Here is a 27,847-nt window from a genome sequence, read left to right as displayed (position 1 = left end):
ATAGGAGGAAGAGGCTGGATTCATGTCAGGCCATGTCAACATCAGAGCCCCTTTTCCACTCCACCATTAGGTTATCTCTCCTGACTTCCAGCTCATTCTCCAAGGAGCCCCCTTGGCTCCTTCGCAACTTCCTATCCTGATATCCAGAGACATTTCCACATTAATCTTGGTTTCCTTTGCTATTTATGCTGTTACCTTGCCCATGCCGTATCACAAGGCTTGATTAGTCAGAAATTGTGTTTCAGTGGTTATGACCCTAAAGGAAACATTCCAGAACTCCCACCCACCCTTCCCTGATTTCAGTTCATGAATAATAAGACTATTTATCAGTGGGCAGAATACAGCCTATTGTCAGAGTATAAAGGAACAGCAACCAGGTTAGATGGCCTCCCTACAAGATGTGGGCCTCAAGGACCTGCTGAGTAAGCTGGTGAACACATGGCCTTTGGAAAACAGGATGGTGCCAGTCCAGATTACTGACAGGTCAGCCCCACTGAGTCGTGAACTGAGTCTTCTAGGGGCAGGGATGCATTGCTCCAGAGATAGTCATGCATTCACCTAAAGACAAGTAAAAATGAAAATTGTAGCAGCTACCATCTGAGTGCTTCCCATGTGCTAAGGAGGTGCTACATACACCTCCAGGTGTCAGCCCTCCCCACTCCCTGCCTTGCTCTTTATGAGCCAAGAATCCCAAATAACCCAGAGCCCTCTACAGGCTCCATGCTAGTTCTTGCCTCCATGCCTTTGTCCATTCATTCCTCCCTTCAACAGATATATTTACTATGTGTTGCTTAGGGGTTGCATTGTGTCCCTCCGGCATTCATATGCTGGAGTCTTAACACCTGGTATCTCAGAGTGTGATCTTATTTGGAAATACAGTCATTGCAGGTGTAATAAAATGAAACACGCTGGGCCCCTAATTCCATATGAATTGTGACTTTATAAGAAGGGAAAATTTGAACATAGACACACACTCACAGGTGGAATGTCAATGTGAAGATGAAGGCAGAGAGTGGAGTAATGTGACTATAAGCCAAGGAACACTGAAGGAACCACTAGGAGCTAGGAGGGAGGCATGGAACAGAGTCTCCCTCATGGCCCCTAGAAGAAACCAGCCCTGCCTACACCTTGATCTTGGACTTCTAGCTTCCAGAACTGTGACGGTTAATATCGAGTGTCGACTTGATTGAACTGAAGGATGCAAAGTATTATTCCTGGGTGTGTCTGTTAGGGTGATGCCAAAGGAGATTAACATTTGAGTCAGTGGACTGGGAGAGGCAGACCCACCCTCAATCTGAGTGGGCACCTTCTAATCAGCTACCAGCAAGGCTAGAATAAAGCAGGCAGAAGAATGTGGAATGGGCAGACTCACTGAGTCTCCTAGGCTTCATCTTATTCCCATGCTGGATGCTTCCTGCCCTTGAACATCAGACTGCAAGTTCTTCAGCTTTCAGACTCTTGAACCTACACCAGTGGTTTGCCAGGGGCTCTTGGACCTTCGGCCACAGACTGAAGACTGCACAGTCAGTTTCCCTACTTCGAGATTTTGGGACTCGGACTGGCTTCTTGTGATCTTGTGAGTCAATTCTCCTTAATAAACTCCCTTTCGTATATACATCTATCCTATTAGTTCCATCCCACTAGGGAACCCTAATATAAGAACTATGAAACAATCAATTTCTGTTGTCCGGGCCACCCAGTCTATAGTACCTTATTACGTCAGCCCTAAGAAACCAATACACTGTCAGATCCTAACTGACACGGATATCGCACTAAACAAGACAGATGAGGTCCCTGTCCACATAGAGCTTATGTTTCAACAGGGAAGACCGACTGTAAGTATAGGAAGTGTATATAGTATGATTTCAGTGATAAAAAGGACACTAAAGCAAAGTAAAAGGATGGAGTGTGACCAGGTGCATAGAGAAAATGCCTATAAGGAGATGACATTTTGAGCAGAGGCCTGAAAGAAGTCAGAGGCAAGCCATGAGAAGTTATGTTCTGCTCCAAAACACCAGAAAACACCTGCCCTTTAAAACAAAATAAAGAGGCAAAAGAAAAGAAAAGGAAACCAATATCTAGACATAGCCCTAAAATCATTTTTCCCTGATAGCTGCACTTTATTCTTCAACGCCCCTTTTCCTTTAAGACCATAAGCTCTTCTGGAGGATTGAGTTGGAGGAGGACAGAGTGATGATAAATCTACCAACGACCCCAGCCCCTTCTATCAGTCGTTTAATGAGAAACACGTGGAAGTGGAGGGGAATGAAGGCGAGGATGGGCAGAGTTCAAGAGGTTCCTCCCCCTTCTGGTGCAGAGGGGGATTTGTTGTGTAACCCAAACATCCCAGCCTTCCTAGCGGGAAGAGGCAGAGAGCAGGAGGCCCAGCACAGCCGGCCTGCAAAGTTACCAAAGACTCCTCTCAGTCTGACAGTCCCTGTGACTTCGATCCTGGCTATCCTCATTGCTTAATAGCCTACGGTCTGCCCTGAGCTTTTGTCCCCACTTCAAGGGTATGGATTCAAGCCTCAGAGGAGAAGGTCAGATCCAGGAGTTGCAGTCAGCCCCATCCCCTGTGTGAAAAATATCTTTCAAGCTCACAAAGCATTTTGGGGTATAATATCTCAAAACTGGTTTAAAATTAAAGGTACTCACTCATCATGCTCAGCCTGTTTCCGCACCTGTGTTCTCAGTAAACCACACTGATTTTCACCCATCATTCAGCTAGAAAAAAACCTCATTATCTTTATTCTACCTCTGTGTCATTCCTACATTCAAATGATGGGCAAAGGCAGTCAACTCTACTTGGGAAATGTCTTCCCAGTATCACTCGCCAATATCACTTCCTGTAATTTCCCTGGAGCACCTGATCTAGTTCAGGCCTGATCCTCGCTCTCTGGGCCTTCTCATTGCAGCCAGCCCTGCTCCCCTTGCCAACCTTCCTTACCTGTTATCATGATCTTCCTGCAACAATTAACCTGGTAAAATCAGTCCCTGTTCAAATTGTTGGATCACTATTTCCAATGGGATACATCCAAACTCTTTACCAGGGAACACGAGGCCCTGCATCATTCAGTCTCCTCTCCTCATCCCCAGCCACTTCTGCCTTTTGTTTTTCTCTCCTGCAGCTCTGACTTGCTTGTAGTTACAAGAAAGTCAGAGCTGCAGGAGAGAAACCATTTATCACCCCCATTCATTGTCTCATGTTTTCCCTTTGCCTGGAATGCCTCCCTTTCCTCACCATCTCACACCCCCTGTTGCCCTGCCAAACTCCTACTCATTCTTTGAGGATCAGCACAGGCATCATCTCCTCGAGGAAGCTTTGCTCAACTTCTGTCACCCCACCCCACCCCCCACTGTTGGTGTATGCGTCTTTTCTCATAACCCTCTATTGTTGCACTGTGCACCAAGAGTGACAGCCACCTGTTCATGTGCATTTGTTCCCATTTGACTGTGAGCTCCTCAAGGGCCAGGACTCTGTTTCACTGATCTCTATATCACCTGCTGCTGGACAAAGCCCTGGCAAAAAAAAAAAAAGAATTAAATAAATATTGAATAAGCAAGTGAATGAATGGCTGATAGACTTGGTGTAATGTACGAGGGAAAGTGAAGAGTCTAGGATAACTCGAGGTTTGAGGATACAGTGAATAGCTGGATATGAATGCTTTTCTTTCTTTTTGTTTGTTTGTTTGTTTGAGATGGAGTCCCGCTTTGTTGCTGAGGCTGGAGTGCAATGGCATGATCTCGGCTCTCTGCAACCTCCACCTCCTGTGTTCCAGCGATTCTCCTGCCTCAGCCTCCTGAGTAGCTGGGATTACAGGCACATGCCACCACGCCCAGCTAATTTTTTTGTATTTTAAGTAGAGACAAAGTTTCACCATGTTGGCCAGGGTGGTCTCAAACTCCTGACCTCAGGTGATTTACCCGCTTCGGCCTCCCAATGTGCTGGGATTACAGGCATGAGCCACTGCGCCCGGCCATGAATGCTTTCCACGAGCATGGGAAGTAGAGAATGCATGAAAGTTTAGGGAGCAGATGGCCACTCCCATCAGGTGGAGATGTCCACTAGCTGGATCCATGTACACATCTGGAGTTCAGGATAGAGCTCATCTGGATGAGATATGTCATTTGGGGTATCGCTGCAGTGGAAAAATTCCTAGAGAGGAGTCTAGAATGAGGAAAATCATGGAGGGAACCCTGAGGAACACTGGTAATAAAGAGTGGGCAGAGAAAGACAATCTCATACCAACAACAAAGAGGGAGCATCCAGACAGGTAGGAGCTGCTCCATCGAGGGGAGTGCACTCCAAAACAAGGGAGGAGTGCATTCCAAGAGGTGACCAGTGCTTCCAAATGCTGCAGTCATGGCTGCCCTTCTTCAATGATGGGCAACACCTTATCCCCTCACAATGTGGGTTCCAGTCTGTCTGCATGGCTTAGGGTTCCCTGAACAAGCCACACCATTCACCCTCCCATACCTTTGCTTACTCATTCTCTCTGCCAGTAAGGTCCACACAAACACACCCCCAAACTGTCATCATCCATCAAACACCATTTGAGCTTTTCCTCTTGAAAATCCTTCCTAACCTACCCCTGCCCAGGGCTGAGTTGACCACCCCCTCCTCTAGACCTCCACTTTTCCATGAACTTGGCTCTTACACATCACCTGTAATAATAGAGTTTTGTTTTCATGCCTATTTTCTCCACAAATTTGAGTTCTCTGGGGGCACAGCTTGCCTTATTTGTCTAGACAATGCCAAGACCAGACACAGGGTCTGCCATAAAGTCGGAAGTCTATATATTTTACTGAGAAAGAAAGAAAGAATAAAAGACTTTGCACATCAACCTTATTCGGAGAACAAATCAATAGAAGTACACAACTCAAGAGCTGATTAATTGCCCATCTCCTCTGTTGGTTTTTGGTTAACTGAACTTCCTTGGAAATGCCTGGGTTAATATTATACAAGATGCATTAAATGGCTTTTGCCCTGGCTTCTATGAGCTCCTCAATGTAGATGCAAATGAACTCATCTGGGTGGGAGGGAGCACCTTCGGGGGTTATATAGAAACATCCGCTTGTGTTGAGGCTGCCAAACTGCCTTTCCCTTGCCCCCACTGCACCAAGGGTGTCTCATAAATGTAAATAATCATAATGACCATGCTCAAGGGGGTGTCAGTGGTCATAAAAGCTAGTTTTTATGGACGCTTCCCTGCGTCTCCTGGTGGGTGGTTAAAAATTGAGCAGGACTGATGGCCAGAGGTCTCCATACAGGCTGCATCTGAGAGACCTATAAGCTTGGGTGGCAAGAAGGAGCTCCAATCACAGGCTAGGACACTCAACTATTGATTGATAGAGGAAGGCCACCCACACCGTGCCTTCTGGAATCCATTGGTGAGTCACGGGCCAAGGGATTATGTGTTCAATATGGGCCACTGGGCCTGATACCAAGGCATTTCCTGCTTACAGCTTAGGGGAGCTGTCCTTAATGAGGGTGATGACCTGTAGGTCCAAGAAATAACCAGATGAGAGGGAAACCCTGGTCGTATTTACACCTCATGGGATGTGGCTTCCTAGGCCTTTTCTGTTTGAGTCTATATTTTCCAGGACCTCACTTTATACTCATTCCATCACTTATCTGTTGTGTTCATTAATTCCGAGGCCATTAATTAAGCACCTGGGCAGGATGCCAGAAGTAAAAAGATAGGTAAGACACAGTTAACACCTTTATTAGGTCAACTATGGAGAGATAAAAAACCGATTCCTTTGTGATATGTTAACTATATACGGCGATAGAGGTATGTACCAAAGGAAGAAAGAGTTATCATGGAGGTAATATTTGTACTGAGTTTTGAAGGATCAATAGAATTTCACCAGGAAGGTACAAAGGAGGAAGGAGGATGCCCAGGTATCCAGTGGATGGAGGAGGCACTTTACACAATTAGACACATAGAGTGAGTGACAGGAGTGCTAAAATGAGGGTCAAGAGCAGGGGCTCCACCTTACACTACTCCAGGTGAGCACCAGTCACATGGGAGTGTATGGAGTCATGCAGGGCATAACCTGGTGGCCATGTACCCCAAGTGGCCCTAGTCAGGAGACCTGGGTTTGATTCCTGGCTCTGATATTAACCAGTTGTATGACCTTCGATGATGCTTTTTTTTTTTTTTTTGAGATGGAGTTTCGCTCTTGTTGTCCAGGCTGGAGTGCAATGGCAGTCTCTTTAAGTGTAGAATAAAGAGGCTGGACTGGATGGTTTCCAAATATCATCTCCTCTCTAGTGTCTTCTATGAGAGTCTACGAGTCCAGATTGAGATCAAATGGGACTTAGAGCTAAAGCTTGTCATTTCAGGAATGAATTAGGCATTGTCTTTGGAAATGAGACCTTAATCTTCCCCTGACTCTTAATTTCTGCACATTTTTTATAAAGTTAGTTAAACATTGGCACATGGAATATTAGCACTAAAAGGGAAACTGAAAATCATTTAACCCAAGTGGTTCATTTTTGAGAAGATGATTCTGAGGCCAGAGACAGTAAATGATTCACCCAAAGGCATACAGCAAGTTGGGTCAAGACTCAGGTCAAGACAGAAGTGTTCTTTGTCCCAAGCCAAGTAGTTCCCAAGTTTGACCTCAACTCTCTCCAAGACATTGTAACCTCCTTCACTCAAGTTTTGGGTTTATTGAAATAAAAAAAAAAGTAGGAGGCAAAACCAGCATCCTATTAAGAAGTGTAATGTTGCTAGGAAAGCCTGCTGGTAGATCTTTTCCCACACCTCCTGGCCATCCTGTTTGAACTTTGCTGGCTCCCAAACAGCAGAGCATGCTGTTGACCTGCAGATCTAGGACAATAGCCCAACTCCACCCAATAGTTCTTTGAAATATGAGAAATCCAAGCTCTTGTCCTCATAAGTAAATGAATTCTATGAATATATTTAAATCACTTTAGACATAGGTCAGAATATTCCAAGCACTATCCACCCCAGGTACCCAAATGAGCAACCCATGTGTCGTTCTAGTTCTCCCCCTTCTCTTTCCCTTGTACTCACTCCAGTTCCAAAACATACCCCTTTCTCTATCCCCACTGACCTACTTTGGGGCCACACACTTTCTCACCTGAGTTCTTACATTAGTCATCTAATTAATCTCCCTCTTCTCATCCAGACCCCTTTTGCCACCATGAGGATTCTGACTCTCCCTCTGCTCAAAGGCAAATCAGGTGTGCCCCACACCTATCAGATAAAGCCCACACTCTTCAGCCTGGCATGCCATGCCTTTTGTGACTTTTCCCTGCCTGCTTGTCATCACTCATCTTTCAGCCATTCCTGCTCTGCCTTAATCCTCCACAAAAATACACTATTATTATTTATGGTTCCACAAATATATTATGTTCGCTCAAGTCTCCCTACCTTCACTGGGGCTATTTTACCTGCCAGAATTGCTTCCCCCATCCTCAAATCCATCCATTTTGTATCACTCTGCTTGGGCTGCCATAACAAAGTACTATAAACTGGGTGGCTTAAACAACAGAAATTGATTCCTTCACAGTTCTGGAGGCTAGAAGTTCATGATCATGCTGCCAGCAAATTCAGTTCCTGGTAAGGGCTCTCTTCTTGGCTTGCAGACAGCCACCTCCTCCCTATGTCCTCACAGGGACCTCCTTCTTTGTGCAAGTGTCTTTGGTGTCTCTTCCTTTTATATATTTATTTATTTTTTTTTTTGAGACGGAGTCTCGCTCTGTCACCCAGGCTGGAGTGCTGTGGCCAGATCTCAGCTCACTGCAAGCTCCGCCTCCCAGGTTCACACCATTCTCCTGTCTCAGCCTCCCGGGTAGCTGGGACTACAGGCGCCGCCACGTCGCCCGGCTAGTTTTTTGTAGTTTTAGTAGAGACGGGGTTTCACCGTGTTAGCCAGGATGGTCTCGATCTCCTGACCTCGTGATCCGCCCGTCTCGGCCTCCCAAAGTGCTGGGATTACAGGCTTGAGCCACCGCGCCCGGCCTTCTTCCTTTTATTTTAAGAGCACTATTAAATTAGGGTTATAATTAAAGTTAAACATGACCTCATTTAACCTTAACTCTCTCCCTAACAGTCTTATCTCCAAATGCAGTCACATTAAGAGTTAGGGTTTCAACATATGAAGTGGGGCAGGGGAATAATGAAGCCTGTAACACTTCTATTATAGCTTTTATTTTTATGTATTAAGATTATTTGTTCTCAGCCGGGCTCCCTGGCTCACGCTTGTAATCCCAGCACTTTGGGTGGCCGAGGCAGGCGGATCACCTGAGGTTAGGAGTTTGAGACCAGCCTGGCCAACATGAAGAAACCCCGTCTCTACTAAAAATACAAAAATTAGCCAGGCACAGTGGTGGGCACCTGTAATCCCAGCTACTTGGGAGGCTGAGGCACGAGAACCACTTGAACCTGGGAGGTGGAGGCTGCAGTGAGTCGAGATCGTGCCATTGCATTCCATCCTGGGAGACAAAACGAGACTCCATCTCACAAAAAAGAAAGTAAAAAGATTATTTGTTTTCACATCTGTCTCTTCCACTGGCTTCTGAGGGAACCTGGAGTGCCTTAGAATCTGTAGCTCAGTGAGGGTCCATCCAGATTTTGTGAGACTCATCCTCCCTGCCCAGGCTTACAAAGTGTGGTGAGCCTTCATTGGGAAAAAGATTAAAAGTCAGGTATAAAGTGAATTTAGAAAGGGTCCATGCAAGTGGCGCACCCTGGAGTTCAAGCCTTAGAGCTTCATACTTCATCTGTCTCTGGGCTTAGTACGATGTATCACAATAAAAAGCCTCAACAGCCTCAATATGTACTGGAAAGACTGGATTTAAATCTAATTTCTCATCTCCCTTTGGGCAGAGAAGCTAATTATCTGCACGTTGGTATTTCTGCATATGTAAAAATGAATTTCTAATACCTGCCATGTTAATGTTGTTTTGCATTGAAGATGTATTTAGGTAACCTGAAAATATACCAAATATTTGTTTACTTGCGTATTGTTTGTGTTCCCCACCATAGTCTAAACCCCATGAAGAAAGAGACTTTGCCTTGGTCATTGGTGAACGCCTGTTGTCTAAAATAATGTCTAGAAATGGTTGGGTGTTCAATGAATGTTTATTGATTGAAAGAATATAGTACCTCCTCATATCTGAAACAATGGTGCCTGGTATCCATTGATAGGTTAAGTTCTTCCAATTTTAACTCTTACTATTATTAATAAATCTTAGTTAAATGAGTAATAAGGAGAAAGAATATACAAATATCAGAAGAGTAAAAACCACTCACAGATACTGGAGAGCAAAGTAATCCAAAATTTCATATGATCCTAAATGCTTTCAAACCTAGAATTAAAAAAAAAAAAATCTTAAAAAAATTAAAAAAAAGAAAGAGAAAAGCAAACAAAGGAATAATACACACGTATACACACAAGGAACACTGAAAACCCTTCAGGCGGTTAGCTGAGTAAAAGATAGGAATGCCCCAGAAATTTGACATTGCTTCACTGGTGACCAAGACAGCATATTTATTCATTGTTCAGCAGCTCCCTTCTTATTCTCCAGGGAGTGGAAAGTGTTGCTGGGTTCTGGACGAAAGCCTCTCCTGTCAGCTGTTTAAGAGAATTGCTGTCATCAGAAAACCTCAAATCATGTCAAGCCCCAGTCTCTGCCAGCACTGAGCTGAAAAGCCAATCCTCCAACTTAGCTCTGAACTCTTCACCCCAATCAATTAAGAGCGATCCCATCAAAAACCCCAAATAAGTTTGCTTGGCCTGACCTTGACGATTCTAGTTAAAGAGACATCGCTCCTCCTGGAAGAATCTATCATTTTTAAATGGCTCACACGATGGCTGAGGAATTCAGGGAGAGTTACACTGAATCCCAGCACCCGAGAGCTGAGAGGGACCTTGGCACTCAGAGTCCATTTTTCACTATAAAAGGGGAAACTGAGGCTCAGAGGCAGCGACTATCTTTCTTGAGGTCATATAACTTAGCGATGATTGTTGTTAAAAGGTATTCCTTACGCCAGTCACAATGGCTATGATTAAAAAGTCAAAAAACAACAGATGTTGGTATGGATGTGGAAAAAAGGGAATGCTTATACACTGTCGGCAGGGAAGAAATTAGTAAACTAGTGCAACATCTAGGAAAAACAGTGTGGAGATTTCTCAAAGAACTAAAAATAAAACTACCATTTGACCCAGCAACCCCACTACTGGGCATCTACCCAGTACTTGTACCTGTACTTGTATGTTTATTGCAGCACTACTCTCAACAGCAAAGTCACGGAATCAACCTAAGTGTCCATCAGCAGCTAAGTTGATAAAGAAAATATGGCTGGGCATGGTGGCTCACACCTGTAATCCCAGCACTTTGAGAGGCCAGTGTGGGTGGATCACTTGAGGCCAGGAGTTTAAGACCAGCCTGGCCCTCATGGCGAAATCCCATCTCTACTAAAAATACAAAAATTAAACAGGCCTGGTAGCACACACCTGTAATCCCAGCAACTCAGGAGGCTGAAGCAGGAGAATCACTTGAACTCGGGAGGTGGAGGTTGCAGTGAGCTGAGATCACGCCACTGCACTCTACCCTGGGTGACAGAGCAAGATTCTGTCTCAAAAATATATGTATATGGTACATATACACCATGGAATACTACACCACCAATTAAAGAGAACGAAAGCATGTCTTTTGCAGCAAGATGGATGGAGCTAGAGGCAATTATCTCAAGAGAAATAACTCAGAAAGAGAAAACCAAATACTGCATGTTCTCACCTACAAGTGGGAGCTAAACAATTGGTACACATGAACATCTAGTGGGGAATAACAGACACTAAGGGTTCCAAAAGGGGGAAGCATCAAAGGAAGAGAGGGTTGAAAAATTACCTGTTGGGTACAATGTTCACTCTTTTGGTGATAGGTACACTAAAAGCCCAAACCCTACCACTATACAGTATATCCACATAACAAACCTATACATGTACCCCTGAATCTATAAAAACAAAACTTTAAAAATTTACCAAAAAAAGGATTCTTTAGCTTTCTATTCAGTTCATTAATCTTCACAATTGACCGTGCCAGTGACTGACTCATGATTCAAGAAGAACTTGCTTCCACTTCTCAGACCTTGTTCCAGTTTCTCATTCTACTTCCTATGCACCGTGTGAACTTGGACGAGTGACTTCACCTCCTAGCCTCAATTTCATCCTTCAAAAGACGCGATAATAACATTTATTTCACATGTGTGTTATCAAGAGAAAATGAAACAGCATTTAATTAAAACTGTTACTTATAGTGCTCAATAATGGTTAGTTTCCCACTTTTTCCTTTCTTCCTTCCTCTTTCTATTCCTTCTTTTCTTTTTCCTTGCTTCCAGGCCTTCTTTCTTCCTCTGTTCTTAACAAGTACTGTAATGAATATAAAGAAGTTTAACAGAGAATCCTTGCTTAAAGGAAGTTAATCTCCAGGTGGCTTCAGTTTCCTCATCTATACAATGTGAAAGTGGGAATAGATAACTTCTCCAGATACATCCTCCCCTGACCAATTTCTCTGCTGTAACATGTGTACATATGTAGTCAGCACAGATTACCAAGCACCTCTTCTCAGCCAGATCCTGAGCTAAGCTACACGGATAGATAGATTTACATTCCCTGTCCTCCGCAAGCTCACAGAAAAATTGTAGCTGAAGACAAGGGGGGAAACCCACAGTAGGCATGCAATTTATATAACTTTTAAAGAGTTCAGAAGTCAAGTAGAGAAAGGGGAAAATAGCCACGTCAGCGTCTAGTGATGAGACAGTCACAGGGGAAACCCACAAGCACTGTAGCTCTTGTCCGATTAAAAAATACGCACGAGTGTTAAAAGGAAGTAGAAGTTCACCACTCAGGGCAAACTATTTATGGGCACCAAATATCCTGAAGGAAATCTAAGGCATACCAACTACTAAATATATTCAGTCTTCTAGGTTCTATGGTTAAGCTTGGTAGGAAAAAAAGTACAAAACCATATCATACTGGAAAGAAAGAAAGAAAAGGAAGAGATAGAAGAAAATGAGGAGGAAGAAAGGAAGGAAGGAAAGTAACTTTGGTTTACCCTTCTATGTACTCAGTTCCATGCCAGGCCCTTCACTTATATTATTCCATGAACGAAAGAAAAGAAGGAGAGAGGAAAGAAGGGGAAGAGAGGTGTGGAGTGGGAGCAGAGAGGATGGAGAGGAGGGAAGAAGGAGAGAAGCAGAAGTGAAGGAAGGGAAGAAGGGAATGGAAGGGAAGATAAGGTAGAAAAAGAAATAGAAGGAAGAAACATACAAGATGGATATTACCTTCGTTTTAAATGTGAGAAAACTAAAGCCAACAGATGAAATGTCTCGCACAGGCCACACGGATAGTAAGAAGCAGAACGAAGATTCAAAGCCAACTACATCTGATTTCAAAGCTTGTGCTCCTTTCAGAATATCCTAACTACCAGGGCAGAGTCCAGTTTATCCCTCAAATGATGGTATAATTGCAAAGTATAGTCCAAAAAGCAGTAGCCAGGACCTCATGAGAATAAGAGAAACAGAAATAAGAGCCCGTCCAGGTGCCCAAAGAATTCCACCACTCCTGTGATTAGCTACACAAGATTCACCTTTCCCTTCACTATTTATTGACTGAGTTAACCCTAGGCAAGTCACTGCACTTCTCTGGACCCCCAGTAATCTGCAAAATGGATCTGTAATATCTTCACCATTTGATGAAGGAGACTGTATTAGCTAACCTCTTGAGATCCCCTTCAGCTTTAAGCCCTTGATTCTACTCATATCACAGAATCTCATACCTGGAAAGGATGGTAGGAATAAGTGTTTCTCAAGCTTGAGAAGCAGACAGACCTTGGAGAAGAGACTTCTATTTGCCCCCTTTATCTATTCTCTTCTTTTGCATAGTGATATAATTTTTAGTTGGTCGCAAGACTTCTCAGCTGAAGAGATTTCTTGCAGCTAGGTGCAGCCATATGACCAAATTACAGGATGTGAAAAGAAGTGATTTGGGCCACTTCTGTCCCTGAAAGAAAACAGTAGGCTCTCCCCCTTTCCTCCTTCCTGCTGGATGGAATGCAGACTTGAGGGCAGGAGCTGGAGCTGCAGTCTTGGGTCACAAGGTGGAAGTCAAGTGTTGAGCACTACAGAGCAACATGAGGGAAAGAGCAGGGGTCTGGATGATTGTGGGGCTTTAATCTAATGTGTATACTAGGGTTTTATAAGAAAGTTCAAAGAGCTCTGTTGTTAAAGTTCAAATATGTCCAAACTCCTGGTTAATAGAGGAAGGAGCTAAAATCCAGAAAGGGGAAGTGGTTTGCCCGAAGTTTCACAGTAAGGGGGAGGCCAAGTTCTCCACGCCTAGAAACTAGCCCTTCACCTGAATCAGACCTACTGATCAAGCCAGACCCAGCGCCTAACCTGAAAACAACCCAACAAGGTTTCTTCAAGTCCCTCAACCCACTTTTACCCCGTAGAGAGAGTTTCCCTGTTGCTCATAATTTTTCAATGACTGTCTTATCTCCATTCGTATTTCACTCAGAAGAGAAAGAGCCTTTAACCACAGCAGGCGCCATACCCTGAGGATGTCTTGATGATTGTGGAGCCATCGTTCTAGCTCTGGACCACCTACCTTGACTTTATATTTGAGAGAGAAATCAATTCCTATCTTGTTTATGCCATTGTCTCCTAACAAATTCATTCCTTTTAAAGAAAAAAAAAACAACTCTCCAATTCCCCAATTTGGGAAACACACCACATGAAAAGTTAAATGTTGATACTCCAGATGTTTTCATGGTGCTGCTAGAGCCATAAATACAAATTCAAACGGGACTGCTGATACCTAATGTCTATAAATGGAAATCGAGGGGAAGGGTCCTCTAAATAATTCAGATTGTTTTATATTGAATGAGAAGAGGTTTGGGTAATCATTTCAACATAAACACAAAATGGTACAAATTACTGCAGAACTTTTAAATTGCCCTCATCCCTACCCTGAGCCTGAAGGCCCAAGGAACTCAATTAGAGAAAAAAAAAATGATCTAATCCAATCATTTTAAAAGAAATTTCTCAGTGACTCCAGGGCAATATCTGGTGGAGACAGAAGTCCTGAGAGCAGGAGGCAGGACAAGGTGGAGGCAGAAGAAGGAGAACCTTGGGTCCCCATCCTCAGCTCAACCAGAGCACCACTGCTTTAATCTAATGTATATACTAGGGTTTTATAGGAGAGTTCAAAGGTCTCTGTTGTTAAAGTTCAAATATGTCCAGCCCCCTGGTTAATAGAGGAAGGAGCTAGAGTTCAGAAAGGGGAAGTGGTTTGCCCGAAGTTTCACAGTAAGGGGGAGGCCAAGTTCCCCACGCCTAGAAACCAGCCCTTCACCTGAATCAGACCTACTGATCAAGCCAGACCCAGCGCCTAACCTGAAAACAACCCGACAAGGTTTCTTCAAGTCCCTCAACCCACTTTTACCCTGTAGAGAGAGCTTCCCTGTTGCTCATAATTTTTCAGTGACTGTCTTATCTCCATTCGTATTTCACTCAGAAGAGAAAGAGCCTTTAACCACAGCAGGTACCATACCCTGAGGATGTGCTGGTAAATTCCTAAACAGGCCAGGGAAGTCAGGGGCCAGCCAGCCATCTCAGCTGACCCAGACAGTTCCTGTAGCATCATGACCAAAGGTGTCTTCTTCCCAGAAGGAAGGGTCAGGTGGGTGCCTGGTGTCAAGAACAGGCTTCCAAATTCTTAGGCATTAATGTTGGTCACTCAGATTAAAGTTAAAAGTGATTATTCATAAGAATAATCCAGATGTTCCTAGTTCTCAGAGAGATTTTACATGCATTATCTCATTTGGGGACTCATACAATGTTAGAAGGAACATTGGGCAGAAATTAATATGTGCTTCTGATAGCTGGAGGCCTATCAGGATCTCACCAGAATGTGAGACTTTCAAGGGCAGAAGATTTTGTCTATTTTGTTCACTGCTATTTCCCTAGTGTTTACAACACTCAACATGGAATGATGTTCAATACCTATTTATTTAGTGAATGAGTAATAAATGGCCCTTGTCAATCTTCCTAATCTCATCTCTCTTCACTTTTCCCATATGCCACTGACTGTGATCACATTGAACTGCATCCAGGTACCCAAGTGTGAGAAACTCCTCCCCAAGCCTGCAGTTTTTATACGTTTTTTCCTCAACCTGAAGTGGGCTCCTCCACCTTAGCCTCTATTGGACCTTTATGTCTCAATCTTGACATTCTGGGCTACAGATGCCTCACCAGGCAAGAGCAACCAGCCTAGGGGACAACTAAGGGTAAAAAATCTCCGCTTGTGCTCTGCTTGCCAAGCTGGGCATCCTGCCATGGAGCTACAGTCACCCACCAAAAGGGGTGCCTTTTTCAAATTTTCACAAAAGCTCCATCAGAGCTGTGGTCCTGTTGACAAGTTCCTCTGGGGGTCTGTGTTCATACCCCAGAATAGTTTGGAGTCCGCTCACAATCTCTGGACTTGTCTGTTTCCCTCTCAAGGGGGTGAGTTCTTCCATGGCAGGGGCTGTCTGGTTAGAAGTTCTCAGGCATCAGTACCATGCCAGGCCCACAGAAGGGGTTCAAGAAATGTTTATGGAATGACAGAGTGAATGAATGAATGATGAGTGAGGCCTAGAGAGGTGAACTGACTTTTCCAGAGTCAAACAGCCAGTAAGTGGTAAGTGGCAGAGCTGGCTTGAGCCCCCTAAATCTCCTGAAATCTAGTCTAGAGCTTTCTTCCATAGTGGAAATCTTCCTTCCAAATATTCCTTCTGGAAGTCAAGTCCTCAGAGACACCTTAGCTAGTGGTGAAGACAAGTCAGATGAACTTAATTAATTTTGAACACTCTCATGCATCGTACTCGCCGGGTCAGTGAGGGCATACTGAAATATTTAGGGAGACTCATTTTTCTACCTCAATTCTCATTTCTGTCTGCTTGTCACTCTTCACCCAGAATTAAGACGTGCTGGGCCAGGAGCAGTGGCTCACGCCTGTAATCCCAACTCTTTCGGAGGCCAAGGAGGGTGGATCACGAAGTCAGGAGTTCGAGACCAGCCTGGCCAACATGGTGAAATCCAGTCTTTACTAAAAATACAAAAATTAGTTGGGGGTGGTGGCAGGCACCTGTAATCCCAGCTACTCTGGAGCCTAAGGCAGGAGAATCGTTTGAACCAGGGAGGCTGAGGTTGCAATGAGCCGAGATCAGGCCATTGCACTCCAGCCTGGGCGACAGTGCAAGACTACATCACAAAAACAAAAACAAACAAACAACAACAACAAAAACAAAACAGGCATGCTAACTAAGTTTAAGCAGGTCCCATGCCTCCAATGCAGGCTTTCTGACCCAGCTTTGCCCCTTCAGTTCTTATCCTGCAAACCTAAAAAGTTGCTGTACCACGTGGCTTCTCTAAAAGACCCCAAGAGCCAAAAGCAACTCACATTTTGGTCTCTTGGGGATAATGTGATCCAGATTCCCTGATGCCATGCTGCACAGGAGAAAGCAAAGAGTATAGAAAATCACCACATTGCCAGCAGGGAGACCGTGGTTCTGATCCCTGCCCAACTATTCACAAAAGAGTCATTTACACAGGTAATTTATCATCCAGGAGGTGAAGGAGATTTAAACATGCAACTGGACCAGGACTCGGGCTATCTGTAAAAGATTTGAAAGATACCAAGAGAAGGGGGGCTTTGATTGCTTCTCCATCCAAGGTGGGGGCTGAGCTAGACAGAGTGGAAAGAATCCAGGTCTAGTCTTCAATGCCAGGTCCACCACTTTCTCACTGTGTCCTTGGGCAAGTCACTGAACATCTCTGAGTCTCCGTTTCCTCATCTGAATACAGGCGTCAAAATTTCTACATTGAAATCGCTTTTCCTCACTTGCCTGTTTTATGATCTTAAAATTATTAACTGCCCTCTCTGGGCCTCCCTTCTTTCCTCACCTACTTATCAGCACGGTGGCAGAGGAGGAAAGGGCATGGGTTCTGGGACGTGATTTGCAGTGTGATCTTGAGTCAGTTACTTCTCTGTGTCTCAGTTTTCTCCTTTCCAAAATAGTGGTTACCTCATGGAGTTGTTACAAAGACTAAAAGAGAGGAAAGTATATCAAGTACTTGGCCCATTGTTAAGTGCTACACAAGTGTGAACTCGCTTACATTGTATGTGTGACTACTGAGTTAAGAAGTACCACAGATTAAAGGGTAGAGCACCTGGGTTCCAGTTCCAGTTTTGTCACTTGCTTGCTTTGTGATCTTAAATAATTACCCTCTCTGGGTCTCCATTTATGTCTTCAGTAAAATGAAAAGGTGGGAGCTTCCTAAGGGCCTTCTAGTTCTTGCATTCTGTGTACCAGAACTATGTACAGAGATTCTGATGCAGAATCCGCTTTGAACCTGCTGCTCCCTGGATCTAATATGTCTAGCAGTGCTTGTGGAAAACCTACTCCCTTCTTATCCTCTGGCCAGGTTAAGTTTAACTTCCTATGGGAATATTCCCTGAGTCACTCAAAAACAAACAGGCCGGGCGCCTCCCAGCACTTTGGGAGGCCAAGGAGGGTGCGTCGCCTGAGGTCAGGAGTTCAAGACCAGCTTGCCAACATTGTGAAACCCTGTCTATACTAAAAATACAAAAATTAGCTGGGTGTGGTGGCACATGCCTGTAATCCCAGCTACTTGGGAGGCTGAGGTAGGAGAATCACTTGAACCCAGAAGGTGGAGGTTGCAGTGGGCCGAGATCTCACCACTGCACTCCAGCCTGGAAGACAGAGCAAGACTTCATCTCAAAACAAACAAACAAGCTTGGCGCAGGTGGCTCACTCCTGTAATCCTAGCACTTTGGGAGGCCAAGGGAGGTGGATCATCTGAGGTCAGGAGTTCAAGACTAGCCTGGCCAACATGGTGAAACCTAGTCTCTACTAAAAATACAAAAATTAGCTGGGCATGGTGGCGTGTGCCTGTAATCCTAGCTACTCAGGAGGCTGAGGCAGGAGAATCATTTGAACCCGGGAGGCAGAGGTTGCAGTGAGCCGAGATGGCACCACTGCAGTCCAGCCTGAGCAAGACTCCTCAAAAACAAACAAACAAACAAACAAACAAACAAACACACTCCATTGGCTTCTTCCTGTGCTTCCAGCATTTACCTGGATACCACTCTTCTGAATTTGACTTATCATTTCATTAGTTTACCTCGTTCTTTCCCTGCTCACCAAGCTGGGTACCCCTTGAGGGCCTGGTCGGTCTCGAGTAACAAAGTGCCTGGGCTTTGAAGGAATATCCGAGGTTCAGGAAAGCTCTGTCCCATACTATCTGGATGATGTTCTAAGTCTCAATCACCTCATCTACAAAATGGAGACAGTAATATCTACAACACAGGGTCGTGAGGATAAAGTGCCCGAATATCCACTGCTGGCAGAGGACACTTAGATGCAGTCACGTGAAAGTGACTGGATGTCACCTTTCTCTTCGGAAATGTCCCCAGGGTGTGGCACCAAGAAAGCACGAAATACAGTGTTAGTGGGCTGCATGTTCTGTGGTGAGCAGTTTGGAAACCCCCAACTCCCCATCCCCCAGGCCACAAGGAGTTAATGTTCAACACCCTTCTGACCCGGTTCCTTTCCAAACCAGGCCTGCAGAAGCCGAGAGCTGCTCCCATTGGGCCCGTGCCTGCCCCGCCTTCCCTCCGGGGAGGTCTTCCGCGCCCAGCGCTCCTCCAGTTTCTTTTGCTCTCCCCAGAAGAATTTAAAAAGCCAAACAAAACCCTTTTGCTGTGATCTCACCCCAAACAAACGCACGGCTCCCAGACAAACACACAGCTACAAAAGCAGCCCGCATTTGCATTCTAAACCGTCCCGGCCTGGGATGAAAAGCAGAGAATGAAGTCAAAGCGGCCCGCAGAACAATGAGCCCCTCCCGGCAGCCGCCGCCCCGGCCACCCCCACCTCGCAGGCTGAATCCCGGGCCCCAGACGCGGGACGTCCGGAGCAGCCCCCGCCGCGGAGGAACAGCCGGGGCGCGTCCACCTCCGAGGCCCTCCGAGCCTCGCCGGGCTCGGTGGACAGGCCCTGCCAGAGCGCGCGAGCTTCCTATCTCTGCTTTCTCTCCTCCGGGGTGAAAAGACCGCCCCAACCCGCAGACCCGGGAGAGCCCCGGCGGGAGGGCCCCAGGCCAAAACTAGGAGGAAACTAACCAAGTGGGCCGCGGCGGCCGGAGAAGAAACCACGTGCGCTGATGTCCTCCGAAACGCAGCGAGATGTTCCACCCACGGAAACCATTTGAGGGCTGCTAAAGAAAGGAGTCAGGGGTCAGAAAGGGCTCTTGGAGGGGAGGGGAAATATATGAAATTAAAAATATGTGCCGGGCGCGGTGGCTCAAGCCTGTAATCCCAGCACTTTGGGAGGCCGAGACGGGCGGATCACGAGGTCGGGAGATCGAGACCATCCTGGCTAACATGGTGAAACCCCGTCTCTACTAAAATACAAAAAACTAGCCGGGCGAGGTGGCGGGCGCCTGTAGTCCCAGCTACTCCGGAGGCTGAGGCAGGAGAATGGCGTAAACCCGGGAGGCGGAGCTTGCAGTGAGCTGAGATCCGGCCACTGCACTCCAGCCTGGGCGACAGAGCAAGACTCCGTCTCAAAAAAAAAAAAAAAAAAAATGTGTATATATGTGTGTATACAAGTCTATGTGTGTATACATACATATGTGTATATACAGATTTTATATGTGTAGTATGTATGAGACCAGGTTAAGTTTAACTTCCTCTGGGAATATGTGTGTGTATATATGCATATAATATATAACATATTATAACATATATAACATATTATGTAACATGTAATTTCAGCGTATATGTAAAAATGCTGAAATCTACAAAATAAAAGTCAGCACTCCAGCCGCAGCATTCGAGAGTCCATAGGACACAACAATCCGTTGATCCTACCCGCCTTTCCACTGCCCCCCACTCATCCCTATGCCGACGCCTTCTCTGCTTCCTCAGCACAAAGTCCATGCTCCGTCATTTTAATTATTCGGTCTAAACTCCTTGCCACTCGAACTCATAGGTGTACGCACCTGCCAAACACCAAGCAGGTTAAATTCAACTCTTGTCCACTCTCACCTGCGTCTGCCGGGCAAGGCACACCTTGCTGACTATTCCCAATAAATTCTTGACACCAACCCCTAATGGGTGGTTAATGCTGACTTACATCCCTACTATATTTTCCCAGTGGATTCTCTTCCACTCTTCTAAACAAATATTTTACATTTTCTCTTTTCTCAGCTCCCCGCTGTGCTCCCCCATCCTTCCTCACTGCTGCTAACCTTGTTGCTATTTTATTGAGGAAATAGACGCAATCAGGTCAGAACCTCTGCAAGCTTTCCCCCAGGCAACCACCTGATTTGTAGCGTGATTTGCCCGGTGGCCATCCTGTCTGCCCTCTGACCTGTGATTTCGCATGAAAGCAGTCTGCCCTGCCACATAGGCCGAAACTCCACCTGCGTTCCACGCCCAAGCCCTTCACAGCTCTGAAAACCCTCCCAGAGCTCTTCTCTCCTGCACCTTCACTTTTCCTCTGTCTGGATCATTCTTCTCAGCGCACAGACACTATCATTTCTACCGTCTTAAAAACAAAAGCCAACCAAAACCAAGAGTCTCTTGCCTTTCTTCCTCCAGCTACTTACCCATTTCTCAGCCCCCATTTACAGGACAGCTCTTCAAGAATTGTCTGTGCTAAGGGGCTTCAAACTTGTATGGTTCACCTGCCTGCAGAAGAGAATTTTGAAAAATTGTGTACTCTGGCCGGGCGCGGTGGCTCACGCCTGTGATCCCAGCACTATGGGAGGCCAAGAAGGGCGGATCACGAGGTCAGGGGTTCGAGACTAGCCTGGGCAACATGGTGAAACCCCATCTCTACTAAAAATACAAAAATAATCTGGGTGTGGTGGAAGGCACCTGTAATCTCAGCTACTCAGGAGGCTGAGGCAGGAGAATTGCTTGAACCCGAGAGGCGAAGGTTGCAGTGAGCCGAGATTACGCCACTGCGTTCCTGCCTGGGCAACAGAGCAAGACTGTCTCGCAGGGGAAAAAGAAAAGAAAAAAGCAAAATTGTGTACTTTAACACATATTTGTAAGTTGTATCTAAAACTGTTCAATATAAATTTACATATAAGATCCAGGTGCAGCTAAATCATCAGCCACACACTCTGAATTTTATCATTATTATTATTATTATTAAGCTTAGTAAAATACCCACAATGTAAAATTTACCATCTTAACCATTTTTAAGTGTACAGTTGGGTAGTGTTAAGCATAGTCACATTGTTGTGCAACCAATCTCTGGGATTTTTTATCTTGCAAAATTCAAACACTAATCCCCATTAAATTATAACTTTCCATTCCCTCTTTTCCCCAGCCCTTGGCAGCAACCATTCTACTTTCTGTTTATATGAGTTTGACTGCTCTGGATATCTCATATAAGGAAAATCATATAGTATTTGTCTTTTTGGTGACTGGCTTAATTTACTAAACATAATGTTGTCAAAGTTCATCCATGGAGTAACATGTGTCAAAATGTATATCCTTTTTGTGGCTGAATGATACTCTGTTATATGTATACACCAAGTCTGAATTTTATTTCACTCTGAAATGAGGTTTTTGTTTATTCAACAAATGTTTACTGAGTACCTACTGTGTTTGTGTATATACATCTCTGGATGGACAATGCGAACCCGAAAGATAAAAAGCTCACAATCTACCAAAGATTTAAAAGGAGACTCACTCTCCTGTCCCATCTTTTAATTCATCACACGAGCCCGTGGGTCAGAATATCAAGTTTGCTCCTTAATCCCAAATCCCAGTGTTCCAATTTAGAACCCCGAGACTATCTAGTTCCAGACTCCATGAATGCAAGCACATCTTGAGATCCTTCCCTGCACCAATTCATTCCCTCATAACAACTCCCTTATAAGGGCTACATATATGTCTGTATCTCTCGTGAGATGTAAAGCTCTTTGCAAATAAGAAACAACTGTGACTTTGTTCTATAGCATCAGTCTTTAACAAGGTGCTTGGCACCTACAAATGCTCAATAATTGTTTTTTAATGTTTACTCCTAAAGCTGGATTCATTTGTTTAAAATTATTCAAATAATTCAAAATTCAAATTTAAAATAATCCCAAAATTATTTCTTGCTTACTATGTGTCAGGCCCTGTTCCAGGAGACAGAACTAAAGCAAAGAACAGAACAAGTTTGATCCATACTCTTATCACACATTCTAGTTGGGGGTTAGAAGAACCAATAGTAAGTAAAATAATAAGAGAAATATCAGAAGGAGAAATTATTAGAATAGAATTATTAGAATAATGAATAACAAACACTGATTGTGCTAGAGTCACAGGGGCTTGGGTTCATCCTGCTTTATACAGGGAAGATCAGGAAAGTCTTCCCTGCAGAAGTGTTCGTTGAGCAGAGATATGAATGACAAGAAGGAATGAAGGAAGGGAAGGTCACAGGGAAGGTCTAGGCAGAAGACACAGAGCATGCAGAGGCCCTGAGGCAGGAAGATCATATTGAAGCAGGTAAAAGTTATCGTTTTCTTAGTTTGGAGATGTGGCAACAAAGTCTATGAGAGACACAGTGATTTGTTCACCTCTCACCGAAGGGGTAGCTAGGTTGGGAATTGAGTATAATCAGAAGGTAGTTATCATAGTTAAGGGGTTTGCAGATATTTAACAAAGCAGTTCAATCCTCTGAGCTACAGAAAAGAAATAGCCTGTCTGAACTTGATCCAAACTAAACCCACTCTTCTCATTTTATACCCCCGTACTGGGCCATCTGTTTCATCCACCTCTCAAGGCTTATCTCCCCCTACCATCTCTGAGTTGTTGACTCCAAAAAGCCTATCTCCCTCCCAGATGTCTATTGTGAGCTGGAAGTTCCAGCTCCAAACTGGAATGCAAGCATTATTCTCTTTCGTACATTGCAGTGTGTCCAAATGCAACTCTGAATTTGTATTTGTCTGACACATGCTAGATGCTCAATACATATATTTGAACGAATACATGAATAATGAACTTCAGACTTGTTTATCCAACTCTTTACCAGATTTATCCACCTTAGGATCCCACATATCCAAAGTAGTAATGATCTCTTACCACTTTCTCCTCCAAATTACCCTTTCCCTGTTTGCCCTCTCTCTCTGAGATCAGTACAAACTCCACCAAGTCTAGGAGAGAGACAAGACAGAAACATGGGCAACATGTTTGATTTGTTCTTTTTTCACCTGTATCCAATAGTCTTCTCAATTCTAACTCTTTATATTTCCAGAATCCATATCTGATTCTCCATACCTTCTGGGTATACCTTGACTAAAAGTCTCATCACTTCTCCCCTGAATCATTACAATTGTCATCTAATTTTCATTTCTTTCTGTCTCTTCTATGTAAACCATTTTCAACTATCTTGTATAACACCTACCAGGGTGATCACTTTAAAAAATATTTTATTACTTTGTAAAAGCTACACATTAATTCTAATATGGAAAATGCAGAAAAAATTTGAAAAAAATAGAAATCACCAATAATTCCACTACACAGAAGTAACTACAGGTTTAAAATTTTTTCGTACTGTTACTTCTAGTAGTTTGGCTGTGCAAGTAGATATTTCTTTTTCTTTCTTTCTCTCTTTTAAACCCAAACTGGGTCATTGTATTGAAGCTTTGAAATTTTTGTTGACATTTTATTATGAATGCTTTCCTATACCCTTAAATGTTGTTGAATACATTTGAACTCTTTAGAATATTACATCAATTGACTATATCATAATTCATTTAATCATTCCCCAATTATTTAACATTTAGATTGTTTACAAATTCATTATTATAAAATGTTTCAATTCTTGTACACAATTTTTTTCTTAATCTCTGATTATTTTCTTATGATAAATTCCTAGAAGTAAAATTATTAGATCAAAGGTTCTCGGTAAATTTGCCAAGTTGCCTCAAAGTAACTTTTAAAAAAATGCAAATCGAAACATGTTATTCTCTTTTTAAAATCTCTAAATACAGTTTTCAGAAAATAATTCAGACTTCTTAGATAGATACAATTCGTAATTTGTCCTCTATTTGCTCTGACTTCAGCTTCTACCACTTCTGCACATGAGCCCTTTACCTCAACCACCTCAAACTGCATAACAGCTCATGAATGTGTCAGACCTTTGGACGATGTTGTGTTCATTGTCTAGAACACCATGCTTCATTTTCTTCATCTAGCCAATTTCTACTGTTGCTTCAAAATTTAACATTAAGCACTGTCTATACAAAATATATAATAAAATATCCTCCATTTTAATACTTGCAGTGAGTTAATTTCTATGCTAAAAAAAGTCACTTTATGTAATCATCACCACCATTCTATGTAGGTATTATGTCCGATGTCCAACTGAAGAAATGGCTGCTCAATTAGTGAATGGCTCATGTAGTTAAGTGGTAGAGAGGAGATTTAAAATCAAATTTATCTCACTCTAAGCCTATGCACTTTATTAGTGCAATTTGCTTCCTCTCTGATCTTCCTGTATTTTAGATTCATCTTATCTGGGTTTTTCGTAACATCCTAGGCTTACCTTTGTCTTTCTTTTTGTTCATATGTCAGTCTTGCTGGTTAGACTGCAAATTTCTTAAGGGAAGGAACTATGCCTGATTCTCAATGTAGGAGCCAGTGAACTTCTATTGAATGGATGATGAATGAATAACAAACACTGATTGTACTCTTATAACTCTGACCTTGGTTTTCCTTAATTTCCTTTGCCGTCACTGATGATGACTTCATGAGCTTGTCTTCTTGGAGGATCACCATTCATTTCCTCTGATGTCTTGATTCATATTGGGGTCTTCCAACCGAGCAGACATAACATCATGGTCATGAAACCCCTCTGCCAATAAAGGTGGTGGACCCCCAGACAGCATCCCATGAATTAAGCTGAAAGAGAGAGTGCCAGCAGTAAGTTTCCATTTGCCCACACATGCCAGAGAATGAGACGAAAAACCCACAGAAATAGAAGGCAGAGACTTAATGGGTTAGTAAGAGACCTCTGTGTGCAGCAGGAATTGGCCTCAAAGGATTAAAGAGAAAATGAAAAGTGAAAACTGGGCACATATATTTTAATTGGATTTGAAGAGATCAGGTCTATGGGAACCATTGTCCACCAAGGCTGTCCATTTGTGTCAAAATTCATTCCACCCTGTCCTCCCAACACCCTGAACCCAAGAGCAGTGTGGTGTTTACGTAGATACAAATAATTCTGCACCCCCCACCTACATAACAGGCACCTTCCATAGCAAGAGTTTCTGAATGAGAGCTGCTTGGACCACATATTCCATGGTTTGGCCACTAAAGTGGCAATTATCCTTTATTTCCCTTCTCCACTTTCACCACAAACATTGCATGCAGCATCTCCACAAATGCCACCTAATAGTTTGTGTCACCCACTCAGGAGAAGCAGAGTGAACATATGCGTAGACATGTACACTTACACACACACACAGACACACAAAGTTGCGTGCATATCTAATCATAATATATTTACAAGTGCATACACATATTCGCACATATAAACATAACACACACATACACTTCTGCATATAAACTAAAGGGGAGACTCTTCAGTCATCTATTCAATCAAAAAGTATTTAACAAGTACCTACTCTGTGCCAGCTACTATGTTCTAGCCTAAGAAAAAGACATTGTCATTGACCAGAAATAAAGCCGCACACTTACAGCCATCTGATCAACAAAGTTGACAAAAATAAGCAATGGAGAAAGGACTCCTTATTCAATAAATGGTGCTGGGATAGCTGGTTAGCCATATGTAGAAGATTGAAACTGGACCCCTACCTTTCACCATACTCAAGATGCATTAAAGATTTAAATGTAAGACCCTGAACTATAAGAATTGTGGAAGAAAATCTAGGAAGCACCTTCTGGACATTGGCCTTAGGAAAGAATTGATGACTAAGTCTTCAAAAGCAATCGTAACAAAAACAAAAATTGACAAGTAAGAGCTAATTAAACTATAGAATTGCTGCACAACAAAAAGAAATGATCAACAGAGTAAACAGACAATCCACAGGAGAAAGCATTCACCAATTATGCATCTGAAAAAGACCTAATATCCAGAATCTATAAGGAACTTAAACAACTCAACAAACAAAAACCAAATAACCCCATTAAAAAATGGACAAGAGACATAAACAGACACTTCTCAAAAGAAGACACACAAGTGACCAACAAATATATGAGAAAATGTTCAACATCACTAATCATCAGAGAAATGTAAGTCAAAACCACAATGAGATAACCATCTCATACCAGTCAGAACAGTATTATTAAAAAGTCAAAAAAAAAAAAAAAAAGTAACAGATGTTGGCAATGCTGTGGAGAAAAAGGAGCACTTATACACTGTGGGTAGGAATGTAAATTAGTTCAGTCACTGTGGAAAGCAGTCTGGAGGTTTTTCAAAGAACTTAAAACAGAACTACTAATCAACCCAGCAATCCCAATACTGAGTATATATCCAAAAGAAAACATATCTTTCTACCAAAAAGACACATGCATTCATATGTTCATTGCAGCACTATTCACAATAGCAAAGACATGGAATGAACTCAGGTGCCCATCAATGGTGGACTGGATAAAGAAAATGTGATACATATACACCATGGAATAGTATGCAGCCATTTAAAAAATGGAATTATGTTCTTTGCAGCAACGTGGATGCAGCTGGAGGTCATTATCCTAAGTTACTAATGCAGGAACAGAAAACTAAATACCAGATCTTCTCACTGATATGTGGGAGCTAAACATTGAGTACTCGTGAACATAAGGATGGCAACAATAGACATTGTGGACAACTAGAGCAGGCAGGGATAGAAGAGGGCAAGATTTGAAAAACAAACTGTTGGGTACTTGGCTCATACCTGAGCAATGGGATCATTTGTACCTCAAACCTCAGCATCATGCAATATACCCAGGTGAAAAACCTGCACAGGTACCCCCTGAATTTAAAATAAAAGTTAGGTGGCCAGGTGTGATGGCTCATGCCTGTAATCACAGCACTCTGGGAGGCTGAGGTGGGCAGATCACGAGGTCAGAAGTTCGAGACCAGCCTGGCCAACATGGTGAAACTCCCCTCTCTACTAAAAATACAAAACATTAGCTGGGCGTGGTGGCACGCACCTGTAATCCCAGCTACTCAGGAGGCTGAGGCAAGAGAATCGCTTAAACCCGGGAGGCAGAGGCTGCAGTGAGCCGAGATCGCGCCACTGCACTCCAACCTGGGCGATGGAGCAAGGACTCCAAGACTCTGTCTCTAAATAAATAAATAAAAGTTGGGGGAAAAAAATCGTTGTCATTGCCCTCAAGGAGTTCACAGTCAATAGATTAGATAGATAGATAGATAGATATAGATAGATAGATAGATAGATAGATAGATAGATAGATAGATAGTCAATTACAGAGCGAGAAAGAAGTAGAAGGCCAGCAAAGTCACCCAATCTAACCTCAGAGCTCAGTTTTCTTGGTGAAGGTGGAGGTGGATCTGATCCTTGAAGAGGACTAGGAAGAAGTAAATACATAAGCCAAAGCAAAGTGGTATGAGTTTGGGAAAACTGCAAGTAGTTCAGAATGGCTGGATTTTAGGGGACAAAAGGAAAGGAGGATGTGTTGAAAGAAACAGTGGTAGAGAGATAGGCAAGTTCTAAATCATGAAAGGAATCTCATGCTGAAATTCCAAATCTTTTTTTTTTTTTTTTTTTTT

At 43.4% G+C, this 27,847-nt stretch overlaps 1 long non-coding RNA gene across 1 annotated transcript; it reads right to left on the bottom strand.

The window, feature by feature from the left end:
* Positions 1-339: 339 nt before the first annotated feature.
* LOC108532939 (uncharacterized) lies at positions 340-19,394 on the bottom strand. The gene is made up of 4 exons (XR_001886599.1): positions 19,228-19,394; positions 11,023-11,209; positions 9,291-9,346; positions 340-558 (listed from the first exon to the last, which is right to left on the bottom strand). It is a non-coding gene; the product is annotated as an uncharacterized LOC108532939 (long non-coding RNA).
* Positions 19,395-27,847: the final 8,453 nt, after the last annotated feature.

The sequence above is a fragment of the Rhinopithecus bieti genome, unplaced genomic scaffold (genome assembly GCF_001698545.2).
Source record: "Rhinopithecus bieti isolate Rb0 unplaced genomic scaffold, ASM169854v2 scaffold_6380, whole genome shotgun sequence".
In the NCBI taxonomy this organism is placed as follows: Eukaryota; Metazoa; Chordata; class Mammalia; order Primates; family Cercopithecidae; genus Rhinopithecus; species Rhinopithecus bieti.
The sequence above is the reverse complement of the archived record's forward strand: the minus strand, read 5'-3'. Positions and strand labels throughout refer to the sequence as shown.